Raw genomic sequence first — 23,207 nt, 5'->3', positions numbered from 1 at the left:
CTTGAACAACTGATTAAAATGACTAAGGAATGGAACAGAGTAGATACAAACAAACTGCTTCCAATTTAGAAGTCTAGAACAAGGGGACATTGATGCACAATTAATTGGAAGAGAATTCAGATAAAGTCATTCAGCTATGCCAAACTCTAGGAAAGGTCCAAACAAGATTTGAACTCACAACCCCAAAGTTGTAAAGGCACTTTTCTAACCCCTGAGCTAGGAAAAAGCTGTCTACTTATATAAAAGATTGCATTACCAGAATTAGTGATTGAAGCAAAAACCTTGTCAATATTTAAGAATAGATTAGATAGTTTTTGAAAGAAAAGAGAATAAAGGAATATGGGAGTGCAGCAGGCACATGGAAATTGGAATGCTTCTTATGTGGTCTATTCTGTGTTGTAATCTCTATGGACTATAATTCCACATAATTTGCATTGTTCCAATGGGTCTTCACTGACTGCAGTCATAGGGCAAGCTCCACCATTCATCAGGAAAGCTCCAGAAATCATGGGCAACATAAAGAGATGGAGAATCAGCAAACCATTCTTTGCTCATTTTTTCTGACCTTTATGCCTTGTGAAGTGAGCATTCCACAGGGGTAAAGGGCAGGAAACCAGTCCTAGAGTCTTTTACACTAGCACTGGGACAACTATACTAATAGTGTGGTGTGGTGATATGTACCTGGCACATATTTCTTAACATATAGTCAACACCACCTGTATAACATATTATTGTTTTTTATTTGTTCCTGCGATGTGGATGGTGCTGGCTCAGTCATGAGCAAAGACTCGGTACTCTGATTCTCCATTCCTTCTATGTTGCCCCAGAATTTCTGCAGCTTTCCTGATGAACAGCAGAGCTTGGCCTATGACGGCAGTGTGTTGGGGCTAAATTGGGCAGTGTAGCACCCTTTTTTTAGGCACAACATGGCCACATAAGAATCAAAAATGGGACCTGAATTGAGTCTGCATACTTCAGATAGGAAAGGTCTATCAGTGACCATCACATCATATCCTGACAACACAAAAATAAAAAGCACCAGAAAAATGCACATTTCAATCTAATTTTATAAATTCACTCATTGCATATTGCATCCTTGTGCATTCCCTTAGTGACCGTTTTCCATGTGTCTTTGCCCAACCTAGTGCGCCCACGAGGTCCTTCCCGAACAACTGCAGCAGGGTTGGTGGAAGGCTGCCAACCTTCAATTGAGGAGGCTACAGATGGCCTTGGAGTATAACCTCAAGCAGCTCTAGACCTAGAGGACGCAGCTTCAGACTGCACCATCTTGGCATGGGCGGCAGCAGTCTGGGCTGGCTGGCTGGCAGACCACAGCAAGAGCGCTGGTGGTGTGGCATGTGTGGCAGCAGGAATGCTGTCTTCATGAGAGTGGACAGCAGGTTTGTGTTCCATGGAGCCATTGCCACTCTTCCACGGCAGCACCTCAGCAATCTTACTGATGGTTGGAGAAAATATTGATGGGCTGCTGTGATGCCCTGGAAGCTCTTTTAATCAGTGGTAACCATAGCAGCAGTCTGAGCTTCCATTGCAGATCTCAAACCTTTGATGCAATGGAAACTGTGATTTTGACCATCAGATGCTGCATCATGCTAGGTTATGCAGGTGTGCTGATGGAGGTGACCACCTGTTCCATGATGGAGAGGATGGCCTCCAAGCTCTGCACAGAATCCTGTGCCAAGTTGGTCCTGAACTCCTCTATGCTCTTTGACATTGTGCACAGTCTTTTTAGCAGGCTTTCAAGTGCACCAAGCATTTGCTTGTGTGTACCCACTAGCCGCCTTCTGTATCCTGGCCCATCAAAATCCTCATCTTTCTCCTTTGCAGCAGAACTAATGTGTGAACTTGCCCTCCAGAGAGCTAAAACCACGCTATCCTTTACCCCTGCCCTAGCTACTGTACACTTGTGCCCTGTATCTCACTATATGCAGATCCCTCCTCTATCCTAGCCTCTAAAATACGTACAGTATCAATCCCTGAGCACTGGCTGCGAGTGTAAGATTGAGTGAGGGTGTTTTTTTATTTTCACTATCTTATTTCTCCTCCTCCTCTGGCTAGGAATTTTACAGTTCCTGTGTGTCTGAAATGAAAAAGGGACAAGGGTTGGCTTTTGGTGAAGGGAGAGGAGAAAGTAAGAAATGTGTGTTTACTTCTCCGCAGCTTGTGTGTCAGAAGCCATTATGTGATGAGAAGTGGAAAGAGAGGAGGAGGATTACTTACGCAGATACCCTCATCATCTATCCCTCCAGCCCTGCCATTGGCCACAACCCCAGCAAGTCTCCTTCCCATGATGGCCAGAACTGTCTCCTCCATGCAGCCATGCTTGTCCAGAAGTTCTGTCCTGCTGCCTCCTGTTATGTGCCACCATCTCCTGCAGAAAGAGGGAATTAAGCCAGAGACTGTCTTTTAATATGTTTGGTTGATGTGGCTCTCATGATTGAATAGCTATCAGTGTGCGCCAGCTGTGGGTTGTGGTTTTTTTATTCTTTCATGGAATGTGGGCATCATTGGTTAGGCCAGCATTTATTGCCCATTCCTAATTGTCCTTGAGAAGGTGGTGGGGCGCTGCCTTCTTCAACTGCTGTAGTCCATCTTGTGTAGGTACACCCACAGTGCTGTTAGGAAGGGAGTTCCGGGGGAGAGAGGAGGGAGATGAGGGGAGGGAGATAAGGGGAAGAAAAACCAATGGCATGGGAATTCCAATGATTCCTTTCAAGGCCCAGAAGAGCACGCCTCCTTTTCCTAGTCCACACTGACACCATTATAAATTTTAAAGCATTACTTCCTGGGGCCTTTTCTGACTCTGGATCAGCAGCTTTCCTTGGCACTGAGCCTAATACATGTGACGTGTGGTTAAAGAAATATCTGGGCCCAATAGACATCATAAGACCCTGAATTTTGAATATTGATGATGCCCTCTTCTGCCTGCTGAAAACTGGTATAATCAGGATTATTCATTTTTTTTGGCAAAAAGAGAATTTTTATCTTTAGATTAGAGATACAGCACTGAAACAGGCCCTTCGGCCCACCGAGTCTGTGCCGACCATCAACCACCCATTTATACTAATCCCATATTCCTACCAAACATCCCCACCTGTCCCTATATTTCCCTACCACCTACCTATACTAGTGACAATTTATAATGGCCAATTTACCTACCAACCTGCAAGTCTTTTGGCTTGTGGGAGAAAACCAGAGCACCCGGAGGAAACCCACACAAACACAGGGAGAACTTGCAAACTCCACACAGGCAGTACCCAGAATCGAACCCGGGTCCCTGGAGCTGTGAGGCTGCAGCGCTAACCACTGCGCCACTGTGCAGTGTGATTAAAATGATTGTTTGCCTTTCTTTATATTAGTAGATTAAAGAAATAAAGCAGTAAGAATAGAGCACTGAAGTATTAAAGTCAAGTTGAATATCCTACTGTTCAAAGTTTGCCTTTATTGGATAGACTTTATGCAAGTTTATACTTGTATAGATTCAACTTGCTTTGAGGATTCTATGAGAAGAAAAACAGATATCTGCTGTTTTGCTTAAGTGTTAGATTTTCTTACTGATCCTTTTTGGCCCCACCTTCTGTCCCATAGCATCATGAGATCATGATACGTGCGTAGGATTTTATTCTGGGCCATGTGGTGGTGGACCAGAAGGCTGGGGAAGAACCCGCCTCCGCCCTCTGTTGAATCCCTGTTGCTATTTAATGACTGGCAACCAATTAACTGCCTGTCATTAGGGACACCTTCCTTTTAAGGGAAGAGCTCCCACCTCCAGATCGGCCAATCAGAGGTCTAGCAGCTCTGCAGTACCAGCAGTGCCACCACTCCTGGTGGTCACTGACAGTACTCCAAGAGACCCTGCAGCACTGAGGATATCAGACACCTTGGGATAGGTAAGTGGGGTTGGGGTTGTTGGGCCACTTAGGCATGCCCCTGTGATGGGGTGGGGAAGGGGTCTTCCTGGGAGTCCTGGCTTGCTCCCAAAGGAGGGACTCACCCCCACCCCACTTGGAAGCTACCAGATCTCACCTAGTAGTGTCTTCATGTAATGGTGGGCACCTCCATCCTACACAAAATTGGAGCAGAGTTGGGAAGAGGCCCTTAAGTGGCTTTCCTCACCCCAGACAAAACGGCAAGGGGCTTGGACAACATCAGGAACTGCACCCGCTGCAATTTTGTTTGTCCCCCAGCCTCTGTGCCCATCTCAAAAGGCAGAATAAAATCCTGACCATTGTCTATGCTGTTGGTTTATGTAATCCTGTCCTCAAGCTCCTACTGCTTTTCCTAATCCTGTGTTTTCCTTAATTCAATAAAACTGTTCCTTGCACCAGCTCCCTCATCTGCACTGATCCTACAGATTTATATAGAATCACCTCAAACTTACAGCCAGAAACAGGACATTCAGCTCGACTGGTCTAATCCAGTGTTTATGCTCCACATAAGCCTCCTCCCATCCTAATTCATCTTATACTAGCAGCAAATCCTCGTATTCTGTTTTCCCTCATGTACTTATAAAGTTTTCCTTAAATGCATCTATGCTATTCACTTCAATTCTTCTATGTGGTAGCAAGACATTCTAACCATTCTCTGGGTGAAGAAGTTTCTCCTGAATTGCTTATTAAATTTATCAGTGACCATCTTATATTTAAGAATTCTCCACAAGTTGAAACATTTTCTCTAAGTCTATCCTATCAAACCCCATCATAATTTTAAAGACTGCTATTAGGTCAACCCTCAGCCCTCTCTTTTCTAGAGAAATGAGACACCCACCCCACAAACTGTTCAGTCTTTCCTGGGAGCTAGATTAACCTTTCACTGTCCTCGGCTCCCTGAACTTCACTACGTTTCGTCCTCCTGTTTCCCTCCCATTGCTCCTCATTCTCTACTGGTATACCGGATCCATTGCTGCTCACTACTGACACCCGAGGCCACCACAAACCTCTACTGAACTCCTGAATAAACCTCTGTTTCTTTATGGTCAATCTTGACTTCTCCTCTGCCCTCTGTTTCACTGGACAATATCCAGCAATGTGCCTACCCTAAGCCTCTTTGCCTCACCACCTCCCTCTCCTTTAACACCATTCATAAAACCCATCTCTTTGACCAATCTTTAGGTCCCCCCTTCAAGTGTCTCCTTCTCTGACTCGGCATTCCATTTTGGGGGATTCTGCCTCTGTGAAGCCTCTTGGGTCATTTTTATGCTCTATATATAAATGCAAGTTGTTATTGTTTTGGGAAAAAAAGTTTGCTGGGTAAGATACAGAAAAGAACAGTTTATATCAATAATTCTGAATTATTCTTAAACTACTGTGACGAAACCAGGAATAAAGGAATCTTTGATTGCTCAGCCTTGGTCTAAATACAGCAGTCCAGTTGCTGCTTTAAAACTGTGGGTTTCAATTTCAAAGGATATTAGCCTTGACGACACTACTTTAGTTTTGGTTAGGCAGCTAGATTAGTAGAGACCCAGTCAAATTTCATTCTGATGGACCGCCCCCTTAATCCTTACATAGCCGAAACAAGTTTCACAAAAAACTCTGTTCAGTTGTCACTCATACACTGGTAGAAAGCAGCAGTCAGGGCTGGCGATCAGGGCTCATTCACTTCAGGGCTAGTTTCTACAAATTCTTAAGATTCCCTGGTCTAGAACTTTACAAGATCTTCTGGTAAGTTTTAGGATTTCACTACTCCCTTACATGCTATGTTAATAGAGTCTGCAGTAAAACTGGGTTTGAGTATATCAAATTGTAAATCTTAATTACAGATATAAGTTTCTATCCTGTTGAAGTCAAACTAGAAGGATGTATACTTCTACTCAGGCATTTGCTGTTAAGCATATATCATGAAACAATCTTTTTGAATGTGTTTATTAGTATCCCTAGGACATAACTGAGTGTTGGTCTGGTACTTATTAAGATGTGAGCAGGATCAAAATATCACTCCTGGTTATTTTGTATTTTTGCCAAAGAAACTTGACTCAGGAAACAAGGGCTGTAGCAGTAAAAAAAAGCAAAACGGTGCTTGGTCAAGACACTTGCAAAGGAGGCGATCGTGCTACTGCATATCTGAAGAGCAAGAACTTCAGGCATGTCCACTGTAGTTTTGATTACCATGTTGTGTATGAATCACACAAGGTCATAATTTCCAAACAGTGGAAAACCTGCCATTAAAATTTTGATAAGCATTAGAAGGTAAATTTAATCTATACTTTTCTCTGCGTAACAGAAGTGGAGATTTTTTTGCTGAATTAATTGAGGGTAGAAAAATAAACTTCAAATTCTGGGTAACCCCAAATGATAGAAAAATATGTACATCATTTATCACAGAAAACATCAGCTCCTGTTTATCACAAAATCAAAGGAGAAATAATGTAAACTACCTTTTCATTTGGATTGCATTATTTATCTCAAATGCAAATTGCACAGAAAGTAAGGAGCAATAGAGTCAAGCAGTAATGAAAGGATATTAGACATTGTGTATCTTGGGACTGAGAATGTTAACTCATAAACAAGTGAGTCAGTAACGTTTAACAGTACACTACCTGAATTCATTATTTGCATTTTGTAAAATATTTCTTGGAAATAGTTTATAAAGCTTAGTATGTGTTTGATATATCTGATTATATAGATAAATATGCTGTATATAAACTTATATGAGCTTGCATTAAGGAGAGTATCTTAAGACTGAACAAAGTTTTGAAATGGTGTGTATCAGATAAAATAAACTATTTAGCAGCCACATTAAGTATTGGTGTATAATGCATAGCAATATCAGAGTCCTTGAAAGTTATCAAATACTGCTGCAATCTTGTACTGTCTCATAACTTGAGCAGAAAGTAAGCAACTTCTCAACACATTTTCAGCAACAATCATGGCATTAGTTTCTGAGCTGCAGAATTTGGTAGAACACAAGGCGATTCCTGTTCATGTTATTTTCCCAGCAACTATTTAATGAAGTGGAGAGTCAGTTAGCTCAGTTGGCTAGTGTATAATGCACAAAGATATCAAAAGCACAGGTTCAATCCCCATACCAGTTTTGGTAGCTCATGGAGGCCTGCCTCCTCACCTTGTCCTACACTTGAGGAGTACTAACCCTCAAGCTATACATCACCAACTGTCTCTCCAATGGGGAAAGATGCCTATGGTCCTTTGGGACTATGGCTAGAACAATTTAATAAAGTAGTAACTAAGTGAATTTACATGACTTTACTTATCTGCCTTTCTTCTGTGTTGTCAGACTGCTTATCTAACATCCAGTCCGAGATGAGCAGCAGCTTCCTCCGAATAAACATTGTGAAGTCCAAAGCCATTGTCTTTGGTCCCCACCACAAACTGTATTCCCTCGCCACTGATTCTATTCCCCTCACTGGCCACTGTCTCAGACTATTCATAACCTCAACGTTCTATTTGACCCTGAACTGAGTTTCCAAATCTACATCCTCTACATCACAAAGTCCTGGCTACTTCCACCTGTGGAATATCACCTGTCTCCACCTCTGCCTCAGCTAATCTGCAACTGACACTCTAATCCATGCTTTTGTCTATTGACTATTCCAATATTCTTCTGGCAGGCCCCCCATCTTGCACAATTCATCCAAAATTCTCCTGCCCATATTTTAACCGGCACCAAGCCCCGCTCACCATCGCATCTGTGCTCGCCAACCTACATTGGTTCCCAGTCCATCAACAACCCAATTTTAAAACCCTCAACCTCATGTTCAAATCCCTCCATGGCCTCACCCCTCCCAATGTCTGCTCTCCAGCCTTCCAAGAACTCTGTTTACCTGCAACTCTTGCCTCTTGTGCATGCCCCCACTTCAGTTACCTTCAGCTATCTAGGCCCTAAGCTCTGGAACACCCTTTGTAAATATCTCAGTCTCTTCACCTCTTTCTCATCCTTTAAAATGCTCCTTAAAATTTATCTCTTTTACCAATCTTCTAGTCACCCATCCTAATATCTCCCTTTTTCAAGTCAGTGTCAATTTTTGTCTGATTATGCTCCTGTGAAGCATCTTGGGATATTTTACTGCACAAAAGGTGCTATGTATATGCAGGCTTTTACAATTGTTTTGTTGATGACACTCTTTCAGAATCCAGTGCATAGTCTAACCAGATAAAGAAACACACTTGACTCAATCTTTGCACAAAATATTTAACTTCAGAGCTCACTAGTGGGTTGTTAAATATAACATCTCAGGCACAGTTTTGAGAATACATAAATAGGCAACTGCTGTCTTTGTCAAAGTACATGATTGTATAAGATCCATATGGTTGTGTCTTTCACACACAATGATGAATGAACTGCTTGTATGTGCAGTGAATTTTGTGCATATAGTGTAGTTAGACTGGATAAAATTTTGCCAGCAAAAAAGATAATCTTGTTTGAGCTTTCTGGTATCATCCAGACACAATCTGTTCCAGCACTTCTGTGAAAAGTTAACTTTTTTCAAAAGCTCTTTTAAGTATAATGTTTTGCCTATTGGAGCGAGGACACTTTAATCCATACTAATTTATCCCTTGTGCATTCATTGGACTCAATGTGGTTTATCAAATGAAATACAAGGGCAAAAACAGCTTATGTTCTGATCACTATTTCTTTTAGGGTAATTAAAAGATTGGATCCTATTTCAGTATGTGGCTATAATGTTTCCAGTCATGTACATACACCAACATTTTGTGAACTCTCTCAGCCATTAATAGGAAATTAAAATTTATAACTCAGGAAGCAGTGAATGCTTCACAGTATTTTTCATTTACAATGTTTTGTGCTATAGCACTTAGAACCTGTTGCCAGAAAGAGATCTTGGCATTGACTACTTTACATTGTTTGTTTGGCTGTTGAATCTCCAGGGTTACTTCATTCTTCTTGAAATATGCAGGATTGTTTTTAGTTTTGTTCTAAAATATATACTCTCCTCAGTGCCTTTTTATAGTAGTGAGGATGCTTTGTAAAGCAAGGTTGTAAATTAATTCGAGTAATAGTTCCTTAAATCTGTCTGACATCAATTATGTCAGTTATGTCACTTTCCCTCCCTGTATTGGTTTTGACACAGAAGTAAGTTGAGATTTAGCACAGAACTGCTCGGCTCACATACAGTGAACAGAATAACATTTGGACTTCTCTGAAATGTTTACTGCTGCTCTGTCTAATAAAGATGGCAGCCCTGGCAAGCAATCACAAGGGTTGCGATATCGCTTCTGGAACTCCAGCCCCGCCTCTGTTTTTGACAGCTTGAGCCTTGCATGTAATACAACCCAGATGTATGAACAACACCTAAGCTCCATGTCTGGGCTAATGGGTTCCTTTTATTAGGGAAACTTAAGCCTTTTTGTTGCAGATTCATGTTATTTGCCAATATTACAACAATGACTACACTTCAAAAGAACCTCATTGGCTATAAAGTGCTTTGGGAATTCGGAAGATGTGAACGATGTCACATAAATACAAGGGGGGAAATTAGATAAGGCTAGTAACCAGGTGTGGGGATTGCGATGTGCGAATAATCAGCACCTATTTGTAGTGCTGCAGACAGCACACAAACTGTGGGTTCCCTGCTAATTTAAATGATAGTGATTGCAGCCTAGGCCTAAGTGCACTGTTGAGTGGCTGCACACCTCAGCAACGGGCCCAAGTTCACGTGAGTCTGCACCTCTTAGAAGCAAGGTGCATTCCAGCTGCAGTAAGTAGTGGAACTGGTTAAAGAAGAGCTTATGAGCAGAAAGAGTGGAAATGGTGCAACAGACCAGCAGCATGCTCCACGATTCTCTGAAGCAGCATTGGGAGACATTGCTGCAGGAGGTGGATAGGAGGAGAAAGCTCCTCATCCCTCAGGGGGCCACACAAACACTACAAATACAGTGGGACCAGACAGCCATCACAGTCAATGCCAGGGGTCCAGCTCCAAGAACCTGGGTGCAGTGCCATAAAAAGTGCAGTGAGCTCACACGAGTGGCCGAGGTTAGTGAATGCATCGGCATATACCGGGCTGAATTTAGTGCGGGCTTTTCGACCAGGAATGGAGGCGTGGGGGGGGGGGTGGGGGTGGGGGGGGGTCAGAAAATTGTGTTGGAAGGATCCACCTGGAAATTCAGTGTCTTGACATCGATTCCGGATTTAGTCAGTGGCAGGAAAGCACCAAGGCTGCGTCTCTGCCCCAACGTGATAGGAATGCAATTTAAATTGTAGAGCACTTACTTTTAATACATTAGCATCTAATTTATCGCGATTCAATGGGGGCTTGGGATTAAGTGGACGATTAGTGGCCCTCACATGCTTTCAGATTCTTGACCATGGAAAGCTGGCAGCACAAAAGTGTCACGACAGGTAGGCGGCCATGACCAGCACTGCACAGCGGAAGAGAGGGGAGCGTAGGCCATTGTCGGCCTACATGCTGTGCACTCTGCAAGGGGAGGGGGGGTTTGGATTTTCAGATGCTTCGCAAGGGCTGTCGGAGTCTTGGGGGCTGTGCAATGGGGATCGAGTTCTTGGGTGCTCTACAAGGAGGATTGGAGTCTCGTGTGGGACTGCTGGCTGAGCAGGGCTGCAAGGTGGGGTGGGGGGGGGGCTTGGGTTTGGGTGGCTGTATCATGTGACCAAATTGTTGGGTGAAATGTTTGGCTTCCCGTACTGCTGGATGAGAGGGTTGGTTTTAAGCAAGGATGGGCACTGAGGGCCATCAGGGAGCTTGTCAGGAGAAGTAGCAAAGGAACTGGTGCCAAGGCAGGGTCGTCTCTGCATCGACAGTGCTCTGGGGCCCACTGGTCACCTGGCATGGGTCTCATACACCCTATCTTTTTGGACACTTCTGTGACCTAACGTGGCTCCTCCCTGCCAAGAGGCAGCTGCACCTACCCATGAAGCTAAACAACGAGAGCAGCAGCCACCGGCCATGCCGAGAAGGGCCCACCTGCACCAGAGAGATACCAGATTCGGCTCAGCTACCTCCAAATGTCCGAGTGGCATTGTCTGCAAAGACTATGGCTCTCCAGGGAGGCCTACACTGACTTATGTGCCCTGCTACAGGTCGAGTTGCGACCTATGGGATTTGGGTTCACCCTATGCCCATGGCCCCAAAGATCACAGTGGCACTAAATTTTTCCACATCTGGATCATTGCAAGAATGCACTGGGGACATGTGTGGGGTCTCCCAGGCAACAGCCCACCGCTGCATCAAAGAAGTGACCAATGCCCTGTTCAAGGGGGTCAGTGACTATGTGCGCTACTGGACTGACTCGGACAGTCAGACTGAGAGGGCCATCGGATTTGGAGAAATCGCTGGGTTTCCTTGGGTGCAACGTGTGATAGATTGCATGCATGTAGCCATCAAAGCTTCTATGGGCCAGCCATCTGCCTTCATCAACAGGAAGGGCTTCCATTCAATCAATGTGCAACTGGTCTATGACCACTGGAAGTGTTTCCTACAGGTGTGCCCACTTTCCATGAAGCAGGCTCGACACCTACATACTTTGACAGTCCAGGCGCCACAGCTTTTCAGGCCCCTGCTTGCCTTCAGGGATGGATTCTTGGGGACAAGGGCTACCCATTGAAGGCATGGCTACTGACCCCTGTGAGGAACCCTCACACTGCAGTAGAAGAGAGGTACAACACTTTCCACAGCTCCACCCAAGTGGCCATTGAGCAAGCCATTGGGCTGCTGAAGATGAGATTCCACAGACTAGATTGATTGGTGGAGCCCTGTAGTATGTCCCAGTGAGGATTTCCAGTATCGTGGTGGTCCGCTGTATTCTGCACAATCCAGCACTGCAGAGCGGGGAGGGCTTGCATGACGATGACATGACTGAGAGCCATTCCTCCCATGATGAGGAGGATGTGGAGGAGGAAGATGAGCAGGCAGCACTGGATGTTGAAACCTTTGCACTGGAGGGCAGGCAGATTGAGTGATGGGCCAAGGAGGCAAGAGACAATTTCATACTTTCCCACTTCCAGCCACCCTCATGGCCACTCAAAGTAAAAACAATAAAGAATCACCTCAATACATGCAGTCTGTTGCTTCCTTTCTATTTGTGTTCCGTGCCTAGAGCCCAGCTGAACCACGTGCTAGTGCCCAAGGAAGATCATATTCAAATGAGGGCTGTGTCTACATTGCCATCCATTAAGGGGGATGGGTGAAGTCAACGGCTCATAATTAAGACATGATAGAATAATCACTTTACCACAATGAAGGTTAATTGCTAGAACAAAAGAACTTTACGTGATGCAGCAAATGTAAATTTCCAACACCCGTGAACCCCCAAGTGTGTCTAGATGGTTTTCTTTACATGTGTACGAGTGCTTCTATGAGGTGTGACCCCTGTGCTAGCAGCTGGGCTGGAGGCAGGCTGCTGATTAGGCTACCCTTTGGCCTGTGATGACTTCAGTGGCTGTTCTTTGGCTGCCTGAGGTCTGGAGGGTCCTGGATGCTTGAGGGTTTCCTGCACAGTGCAGGACTCTCCTTAGGCATCGTGGCTGCTGGGGCTGGGCTCACTGGTGGAGGGGCTGAGGAGCCGTGTCCACACTCAGAGTTCCGTGAGGGCAGCCCCCAGCTGTGGAGGTCAGCCTCTCCTCCTCCCTTTCAAGACTCACTTGAACCTTGCTGCTCACTGGAGAAGGACGAGGACCTGGAGAGGACTCCAGGCACCTTGTCCTTTTCTTGCCTTGCCGCTGCTGCATTGAGCTCATGGCCAAGGCGATGGTGTGCAAGTCTGCACGCATCTGTGGGATCTGGCTCTTCAAGAGGGTCACCAACCTCTCGATGGAGGAAGCCATGCAGTCGTATGTCTGAGACATGACAGTACTCATGGCATGAATGGACTCCTCCATCGCCCACTCATAGCTGTGCATGGCCTCTGGTATCTCCGCTGTATGTTGCCTTATCTCTCTCTGCAACTTCAGCATGTCCTGTACTGCCTAAATCAGAGGCTTGTCATCAGTCCGGGGCTCAGCATGGGCCTGTCCACCCACAGTCCTCTGACTGTCAGAGACCTCGGCTGTCTCAGCCTCAGCCGGCAGCTCGGGCATGTGTGTGATGCTCTCAGCAGCTTATGACCCTGATTTTAAAGCTGAGTGCAAACCCACTGAGGTGAAAGTATCTGTACTGGTAGAAAGTGCAGGAGAGTCATGCGACAGTCCTCTGACTGCTGATCCTCCTCAGAGGTTGACGACTGTCCCCCTTCTGCTTGAGTCTCCTGTGGACGCCAACGTGCATGAGAGAACACAAACATGTGTGGATTAGGCTGTGCAGATCTTGTCATGCCAACCATGCATGATGTAGCTCTCCAGAAGTAAACTGTATGTCGATGGAAGACAATCCTCGCTCTCTTGCGTTGAGATGCCAGTTTCTCCATCTGATATGGTCTCTGCCAATTCTAATGCCTCTTCCTCTGCTGTGGAGAGAGGCCAAAGACCTGGGATGCCTCTGCCAGTCCAGGCTGTCTCCCTCCTCTTATGGGCCCTCTTGTCCCGCAAGTGGAAAGAGGGAGAGAGGGAGATAGCAAAAAGACATTTCTGCTACTGTCAGCCCCTCGTTTTATTTATTTTTATTTAGACATACAGCACTGAAACAGGCCCTTCGGCCCACCGAGTCTGTGCCGACCAACAACCACCCATTTATGCTAACCCTACAGTAATCCCATATTCCCTACCTACACTAGTGGCAATTTATAACAGCCAATTTACCTATCATCTGCAAGTCTTTGGATGTGGGAGGAAACTGGAGCACCCGGAGGAAACCCACGCGGTCAAAGGGAGAACTTGCAAACTCCACACAGGCAGTACCCAGAATTGAACCCGGGTCCCTGGAGCTGTGAGGCTGCGGTGCTAACCACTGCGCCACTGTGCCGCCCTTTTCTACTGGGCTGTCCTATATAGCTCATGCTCCCGTCTGCTCCCAGGGAGTTAAGCGGTGAGCGGGGGGGGCGGGGGGGGGAGCGGTGTGCTGGGAAAGAAGGTGGCCTGTGGCTGAGATGCAGTCATACATCTGTCTAGCGTGAGGTGATGCTTATACCCCTCTGTCAGTGTAGTTGTGATGCCTCCCTCCCCATGTCCTGCTTCCTCTTGTGTAGCCACTTTTAATCTCTAGAAGGAAGAGAGGTGTGGAGCACTCACCTTGGCAGAACAAAGGAGGTCGTTGATCCTCTTGCAGCACTGTACCCACGTCCAGGGGTGGGGGGTGACCCCATGGCTGCGAACTTTCTCAGCTATCTACATCCAGGTTTGCTTGGTCAATTGGGAGGACCTCTTCTTGCCATCGTTGGGGAAGAGGACCTCCCACCTTTCCCTTGCTGGGACCCACAATGGGCTCACTAAATTCAGCCCACCATATTCTTACAAATGAACCACTGCTCCATTCCCCCCACACTCTTCACTCACCAACCACCAATTTCTATCAAGCACAATTCATACCTAACGTTCATAGCCTCACCTCATCCTCACACACTTAGCACTGCTACAAGCCTCACAACTTGTGCTCACTGCCAGCTATTCAACCATGACAGCCACGTCTGCCAAACATATTGCACCACACTCATTGACACACTTCCCTCTCTCATGCTGGTCAATGTGGCGCATAACCATAGGCAGCAACAGCATCCAATCAGTAGGGGGCAGACGTGGCTGCATGCCCTCATCCCCATGGAGGAGACGGTGCTGGCCATCATTGAAGCGGCCACAACTGAGGAGGATGACGGTATGTTCCTACCTAATCCACTTTCTCACATCCCACTTCCCTCTCATCCTGCAAGCACTTCTGATTTGCAAGCTACAGATAGTGTAAGCATGCAGGTCCCACTTTGCCCAACCTCCCTTAACCACAATCCTACTCTTGTACCTTTATCCTTTCAGAGACCCAAGAACTGCCACCTGATCAAACTTTGGTGCAGGAGTCTGAAGTACAAGAGGTGTAGGCCACTGATGAAGAAGATACACTGTTGCTCGATCTCACACTTGCAGCCACCAGCTCAGATACTGGCATTATGCATAATATAGAGGGCAGCACAGAGGTGGGATTTGCACGTGGTGAGTCAATGAAAACGAGTGGGCTGTAGCCAGGACAGGGGGAAAACAAAGTGCAGGTGCCATTTCCCAGAGGGCAAGATAACACATGAGTTCTGCTTCAGAGGACATTAAAGGGGCGGCGTACAGAAAAAGGGTGATGAGCTTGCACCCAGAAATGCTTGGTATATTGTCAGGCCTTCCAGAAAGCCTGATTTCACTGTCAAGGAGCATGGAGGAGTCCTGTTCCAACTTGGCACAGGACTCGGAGCCCATTCTTTCCAGCATGGAAGTGGTAGCAACTCCATGTGTGCACTTGCAGACCTGACCCTGATGCAGCATCTGATGGCTGATGTCTCAGCTTCCATTGCAGCACAGATAGAAGCCACACAATGTTTGGCTGCTGAAGTTGAAACTCAGACTGATGCTACGGGATCTCAACTTGTTGCAGTGCAGACTCACTTTGCTGTCATCATGGCTGTGGATACCAGTGTTCAAAGGAACTTTCAGGCTCTCACAGCAGTCCAGCAATCTGTGCTCCAGCAGATTACTAGGCATCGCCCTGGGGGAGTGGCAGTGGCACGAGGCAGCATAAACCTGCTGTCTACTCTTAGAATAACAGCATTCGTCCTCCCACCACTGCCATTCTTCTAGTGCCTTTGCTGTTGCCTGTCACCCAGCCAGCCCAGATTCCTGTTGCCAGTGCTGAGATGGTGCAGTCTTATGCCAGGCCTTCCAGGTCCAGAGCTGTGCCTGCAAGGCCATCTGCAGTCTTCCTCACCGAAAGTCAGCAGCCTTCCAGCAGCTGTGCGTCTGCCAATGGGTAGTACCGTGTAGGAGCACTAGGCCAAGAAAAGGCACTCACAAGACAGGCAGTACGGGAATGCACAAGGGTGATTAGTTAACTTTTATATGGAATATTGGAGTGCTTGTTGGATAAAGTTGGTACAGAATGGTTGTTTTGTGGCTTTTATTTCAGAATTGTGGCCGAAGATACTGTAATGGTCAGCGACAGAGGGATGGTAAGGTGTGGGACTGTTGTACAATGGGGAATTGGTGTGTTCAGTCGAACTGTAGTTGAATGAGGTGATCACGGACAACCCGCTGGAAAGGGATGTGCTGGTTGCCTCCTCCCTTCCTCCAGTTCCTCCTCCTCCCTCTCTTGAACTGCTTGCTGTATCCCTGGTGACATTGGCTGTGCCCTCATGATAGTCAGGTTGTGGAGGGTACAGCAAACCACTATGAAGCAGGACGCACGCTCCATTAGAGGGGTCCAGGTAGCAGAACCGTTACTTCAACACCTCAATGGTTTCCTCTATGATGTTGCATGTAGCAGCATGTCTCTCATATAAGTATGCTGGCCAAGTGTAGTTCGGTTGCGGAGCAGAGTCATGAAGCAGGTGTAGAATGGATAGCCCTTGTTGCCCAGCAGCCAGCCTCTGGTTTGTTGTGGTGGCTTTAATACAACAGAACAGCAAACTGGAACAGAATGAATGCATCATGACTGCTGCCAGGATAGCAGGCATTCACCAGCATGATGTGCTGTGCATAGTCACGTGTCAACTCTACATGCAATGAGTGATAACCTTTGCAGTTGCGGTGCATCTCAGCATTTAGATACGGTGCCCACAAAGCTATGTGTCTGCAGGCGATGACACCCTGCACCATGCGAAAGCCCATTTCCCTGCCAAAATCATATGCACACTTTGCTTGCTTCTCTCTGGGCAGAGAGAACCACAATGAATTCCCCTTTTCTGGCACAAAGAGAATCTGCCACCTCTGTGATGCAGCAATGGAAGGTGAACTGGGGTTACAAATGGCACCTGTTTCAGCCTGGAAGGATCCTGACACAAATAAATTTAGGGCCATGGTCACCTTCACAGTCACTGGTGGCGATGTCCTTGCCCTGCTCTGAGGCTGGTTGTAAGAGGTGGCAGAGTTCTGTGAGCACCTCCTCTACAAAGTGCTGATGACGCACACACTACTCTGGCTTAGATGAAGATAAGGGAAATGCTCCCAGAAGATCTGTGCCAACACGTAAATAAACAAAGCTGTAGTGAATAATGATTAAATATTTTAAATCGAAAAATGATGCTAGGTCAATGGCCATATTGAGCCAGCATTTATGATTATCATTCACTACTGTATTTATGTTTAATCTAGTTTTGCAGCTTTGTGCTCACAAGAATCTTGGCACTGCGATTTAAAAAAATAATTTTATTAATTGGTTGGTAATTAACATGTATACTGACTATAAAATATTTGAATGAGATGAGGTGATTTGCATTTAAATGTACATGTACTTTTCTACTCAGTAAATCATTGACATATTGATTAAGGCTGATCTCTGAATGACTGATCCTATCAACGACTGATTCAATTACGAAGCAATCTTAAATTCAATGTTAGTAAATTTATTACACCTTTTAGACTAAAATACGGTTAAAAAAGTCTTCATTAATTCGATGATATTGTTATCATAGGAACATAGGAACAGGAGTCGGCCATGGAGCCACTTGAGACTTTCTATTAGATCAAGGCTGTACCTCAAATTTATTTACCCACCTTTTTTCCGTAACACTTAATAATCTTACCTCTAAAGTCCAGTGATCTGAATCTTGAAAAAATCAATTGACTTAGCATCCACAGCCTTTGGGGGAGATATTTATGATTTCACTTTCTTTTGTGTGAAAAAAACTTCCTGATTTCACTAACTGGCCTAGCTCTAATTATAAAATGTGCCCCTTTGTTGTGGATTCCTCCACCAGTGGAAATAGTTTCTCTCTGTCTACTCTATTGAATCCCTTTATCATTTTAAACACCTCAATTAGATCACCCCTTAACTGTCTAAGCTCAAGGGAATGCAAACCAAGCTATGCAAACTGTCCTCATAATTTAACCATTTAAGCCCCAGTATCATTCTGGTGATTCTTTGCTGCAACTGTTCCAAGGCCTTTCATGAGGAGTTGTGATCAAAACTGAACAAAGAGTTCCAGATGGGGTCTGACCAAGGCTCTATACAACTGAAACATCACCTCCTCACTTTGATATTCAACTCCCTTGAGAAAAAGGCTAATGAATGTTGGCCTTTATGATTGCTTTTTGTACCTATGCAATAGGTATTAGTGATTTGTGTACTTGGATACCTAAATCCCTTTAATAAATAATCGATGAACAGATGAAAGGTCATCAACCTGAAACGTTAACTCTGTTTCTCTCTCCACAGATGCTGTCAGACTTGCTGAGTCCAGCACTTCCTCTTTTTATTTCAGATTTCCAGCATCCACAGGTTTTGGTTTTGTACTTCAATCCGTTTGCTCCTTCACAGCTCCTAGTCTCTCCCCATTAAGAAAACATTCTGATTTATCTTTCACAGACCCAAAATAAATTACCTCCCACTTCCCCACATTGAACTCCATCTACCAAACTTTTTGTCCACTCATTTAATTTGTCTGTATCCCTTTGCAACTTCCAGTTCCCATTTTTAAATAATAATCTAGCATCAAACCTTATCAAATACCTGCTCAGTGTTCATGTAGACAACATCCATAGATACTCTGCTATCCACCATGCTACTGGCCTCCTGTATCAGATAAATAAGTTCTGCTCCAACTCTAATTCTGATGACAGAAGCATAAAATCCCAATATAGGATACTGGCCCCATTAACTCCCATTATGTAGCAATTATTGTCCAAATATCGCACTGAACTACTAAATAAAGGGCATTTTGTGTCATCGCAAAGCTAGCTTTGCTTTGCAGTAATGCATGAATGAAGGCATAACTACAACTGAATTGGTGTCATTTGGGTATTGTGTCCCAGATGCAAGGCCACCTGGAGGAATTACGTTCAAATAGCTCTGGCTGTGCTCCAATGTAAAGAGCCAGGTGATTGGCTGGACCACCGTTCGACTTCTAATTTGACTGTTCTGTCAATCTGTTTCTAACATTTCAAATTTTACAGCAATTGTCCACTAGTTTAAGCACACAGTCACAGAGCTCTGCTGCCCATAACTAGAGAAGCCTAAGCAGAATAGTATGACTCACTGCAGTTCCCTACCACCCTCCTAACAGCAGACACCAATTTCAAATAGTATGCACAATTTAATTATGTTCCAAGCATAAACAGTTACCCATTTACCCAGGTTTTAAAGGACATTGTCTTCCTGAAGAAATGTTTCAAAAGCCTTGTTTACTTGAGTTTGGAGAAGTCTCAGAAAAGGTGTGCAGCAATTTTGTTATTGTCATTTCAGCTACAAGTGACATGATGATGTGAGTTTCGATGTGACTGACAGCCACTTTTCAGTTAAAGACAGGACAATAATTTAGAATTGCAATTATTTTGGAGTAAAAAATGTTTTTCTATTAAGTATTTTATATTAATTGTGAATGGAATGTTTAAATGAGCAGATTTGCAAATTGTGTATTCCTTACAACTTAGATATCTTGATGATACAAGAATAAAATTCCCTAGTAAACTGACTGTAGAGTTATCAGAATTCAGGAAGAAGTTCGCCCTATAAAAAGCTGGTATTTTGTTATTAATAGAATAAAAACAAATTAATTAATTTTGTTTTGCAGTCAATCTATGATGCCATTTAACTTGAAGTGCTTTTTTAACATTTGATCATTTAAAAATATTTTATTGCATTTTGAAAAAGAACTCCCCATCTGAACTCTTATTGCACCAGCTTACTGCATTTAAACAGTGACTGACATTCGATGCTCTCATTGATCAGTGCAAATTCTGAAATTTCCAATACTTCTAATGCTGCTTGTTCGACTTTCCTGGAACTGCAATGGATCCATGGAATTATTTTCATTCTGCTGCAGAAAGCGGAAGAAAATATATGACCGAGATCACAGTTTGTTACTTCATGAGAGAACTATCAGTCATGACAGAGTGAGCTGAACTGTGGCACACCTGATCCTTGGTAATGTCTGTATCAGGAAAATGTCTGCCATTTCAAGCACTATATTCCTGACGCTCCAGTGTTTATATGTAGCAGCAGAAATCTCTAAGGTATTTTACTAACGATGGCTGCTATAGAATTAGTGTCTGGGCTTGTGCCATGTGACTCACATGAACTGCTAATTATTTTTAGCTTGGAATGCTGTTTGCCTGCCCAATGATCCAACTGGAAGAGCAGGCTATTTCCCCCATGACTTACTCATGGGATTCATGTCAGTAGTACATATGGCTCTAGATTAGAAAACTAAATGCACAACATCAAACGTCTCAAAATATGTTTGTGCTAACCTATCAAAGAAGCCTTTATTCATGTAATAACACTGCCACTATGTTGGTTTGTAGCAATTTGCTTACATTGCTGGAAAAGACATTTGCAAATTCAATTTATCATTTTCTAATAAACAAAATATGCTTTTAAAAATTTATCTTTTTCTGAGCAAAATCAAATTGATGTATAAGGTGGTCGAGGGTGGCCAGTTAGTGCGCTGAAGTGTCACTCCATGGATTGGTAGAATGAGTGGTCACATCTGCGATTCCCTCAGGTGTGAAATTCCAGTCTCTGTAGAGCTGCTAATGACAGGCACAGACATAAGAAAACATCCCACAAGAAGGGATGGAAAAATCTGAAGGCAAGTTATTTGCCTTTGCCCTCAAGCAATTCTTAACAGGTGGTTTCAAAGCAGCATTAGTGAAAGCTTGAGACCAGATTGCTAGTCACCTGCGAAGCTTGGAAATGTTATTTGTAGAGGGATTTGGCCTAAAATGGAGGTGGAATAAAAATAACAAATCAATGGAGGAGATGATGGAAATGGGGATTACTGTAAACAATTGCCTTTTCTGGAAATAATCCTTTTAACCCCTTAAGGCTCATCCTTTGCGTGAGCTAAAAATATAAATTTTAAATTAAAATCTGATGAAAAGGCAACATATAAATTACTATAGATACAAAGTGGTGAGTCACATGACACAAAATCCATTGAGAGGTTCTGTTGTTGTCCCAAGAGAGAGAGAGAATCATGAACAGTTTATGAATGACTGTATACCCTGAGATTATCGCAGCATTATCTCGCTCCCCAGTATTTCTTGATACTTAAAATCTCTTACTGTAATTGAGTATCCAATCATGATATAATTCAGTCTCCACAAGCAAAAGGCTACAGAAGACACCCAGAGCATATTCAAAACATTTTCAATCTTAATATATAACTGGTAAAGAAAATTCAGTGTAACACCTTTGAGGGAACTTGGATGGTATAGATCTTATTGCTTATAAGGATAATTTGAGCCATTTGAGATTATGTTGTAGTTTATACATAGCAGTCATAATGCTTTTAATTAATTTCTTTAATACTGTTCTTTCTAACAGTTTCTACATGCTTATCACTGGCTATGATGACAGATTGTCAGGATGGTTAATCAAGGATTATCAACTGAATGGCATTAAATTAACTAGTAATGCTCACTAAAAAATAGGGCTATTAAGCATTTAATAAATGTGAGTTGTATTTTGTTAACATGAATTAAATATTAAGAACTTTTTTTTCCTCAGATAGGCATGCAAAAGCAAATAGCTTTTGAGAGGATAGAGGCATAGTTCATTCCCACACATTTGCTTTTAGTGTTTACTGTGGTGGAGCAAAAATGGATGTACTATTATAAAGACAGAGAAATTTTTACAAGAAGCAATATTTAATTCAGGTAAAATAATGGGGGAATTGATGCTACCTTCGTGTGTTCATTATATATAACCTAGCTTGCCTGTAAAACAACACTAACTACAGTTCAAAAATAATTCATAATGCGAAGTGTTTGGAAATGTTTCAATGTAGAATAGGTGCTGGCATGGACTCGATGGGCTGAATGGCCTCCCTCAATGCCATAAATGACTCTAAATAAATGTCTCTATGATATAGTGCCACATGACAGCAAATATTATAATTTATGTAAAGCAAGTTATTTTATTAGCATATGTGCTCAACAATCTTATGGAGGGGGAATTTTACACTGTCCGCCGTGACAGATTTGGTGGCATGCAGGGCAATATAATTAGGCGGGAGGTGTTTTTTTGGCTTCCCGACGGTGGGATATTTTAGAGGAATTAAGACGTAGGCATTCCGGGGAACCCCCAGCGTAGTGGTGGATTGTAGCTTTGCATTCTGTTACATGCCATGAATACTCATTGAACAGAAGTCAGGACAAAATTTAGGGAGATGACAAAAGACGTATTTAAAAAGATAGGCTTTGAAGAGAGTTTTGAAGATTGGATGAGATATAGTGCAGTGGTGAGGTCCAGAATGCAGGGCCATTATGGCTGAAGATGCTACCATGGATGGTGGATGAAGAGAGGAGGACAGTAGGCTGGAGATGGAGCTGCAGATGGTACACACCACAATATAAAGCTGGAAGAAATTGGAGAGTTAGGATGGGTGAGGCTGTGGAGATCTGTGAAGACGTGGTGGGAGGTGGGAGGTGGGGGGTGGTAGTGGGTGATAGATAAGTGGGAATTAATGCAAGCAGGGATTTGGACTTTATAAAAGGTGGAGCTCAGGAAACTAGTGAGCAGAGTGTTTGAGAAGTTGGGACTGGAGGTGATGAAGGTGTGAAAAAGAGGGTGTGAATGAGGGTTTTCAGTGAGGCAGTGAAACAGAGGCAGGCTATTTCACGGAGTTGGTAACAGCATACGGAGTTTGAAGCACAGCTCAAGGAACAAGATACTGAAATTCAACTCATTGGATTCAACCTGAGCAAGCAGCTGGTAAGTGTATAGAATTGGGAGGATGGGATGGAGTTTCTGTAAGGAGCCCAACAGGTAGCTCCAGTCTTGCCAATGCCAAGTTGGGAAAGTTATGACTCATTCAGAGAGCAAAGTAACAGCTTAAATCAGGAAACTTTAGGGAACAGTGTTCATAGTATCATAAAGTTTAGATTAGCTATGGAAACAGACAGGAGCAATCTAGAATAAAATAGTTAATTGGAGGAAGTACAATTTCAGCAGGCTGAGAACAGATATGGCCTGGGCAAAGTGGAATCAGAAATTGACAGGCAAAACGGTAATCAAGTAAATGGGCGGCCTTTAAAGAGAAGATGGTTTGCATACAATCTAGGTACATTCTTACAAAGGAGAAAGGTAGGGCACCCAAAACCAGATCTCCCTGGATGATAAAAAGAGATAGAGAGTAAGAAGAAGCAGAAAAAGGATGAGTATGACAGATGTCAGGTTGATAATACAAGTG

General features: G+C 43.9%; 1 protein-coding gene across 1 annotated transcript in view; it reads left to right on the top strand.

Annotated features, from left to right (window-relative positions):
• Positions 1-5,606: 5,606 nt before the first annotated feature.
• Positions 5,607-23,207, top strand: part of LOC137373755 (neuroblast differentiation-associated protein AHNAK-like) — a 93,706-nt gene continuing 76,105 nt past the window's right edge. Inside the window, exon 1 of the mRNA XM_068039066.1 lies at positions 5,607-5,681. The gene's annotated coding sequence lies outside the window, so the exon portion shown is untranslated. The remainder of the gene's footprint in view (positions 5,682-23,207) is intronic.

Source organism: Heterodontus francisci, chromosome 9, assembly GCF_036365525.1.
Source record: "Heterodontus francisci isolate sHetFra1 chromosome 9, sHetFra1.hap1, whole genome shotgun sequence".
NCBI classification, from domain to species: Eukaryota; Metazoa; Chordata; class Chondrichthyes; order Heterodontiformes; family Heterodontidae; genus Heterodontus; species Heterodontus francisci.
The sequence above is the reverse complement of the archived record's forward strand: the minus strand, read 5'-3'. Positions and strand labels throughout refer to the sequence as shown.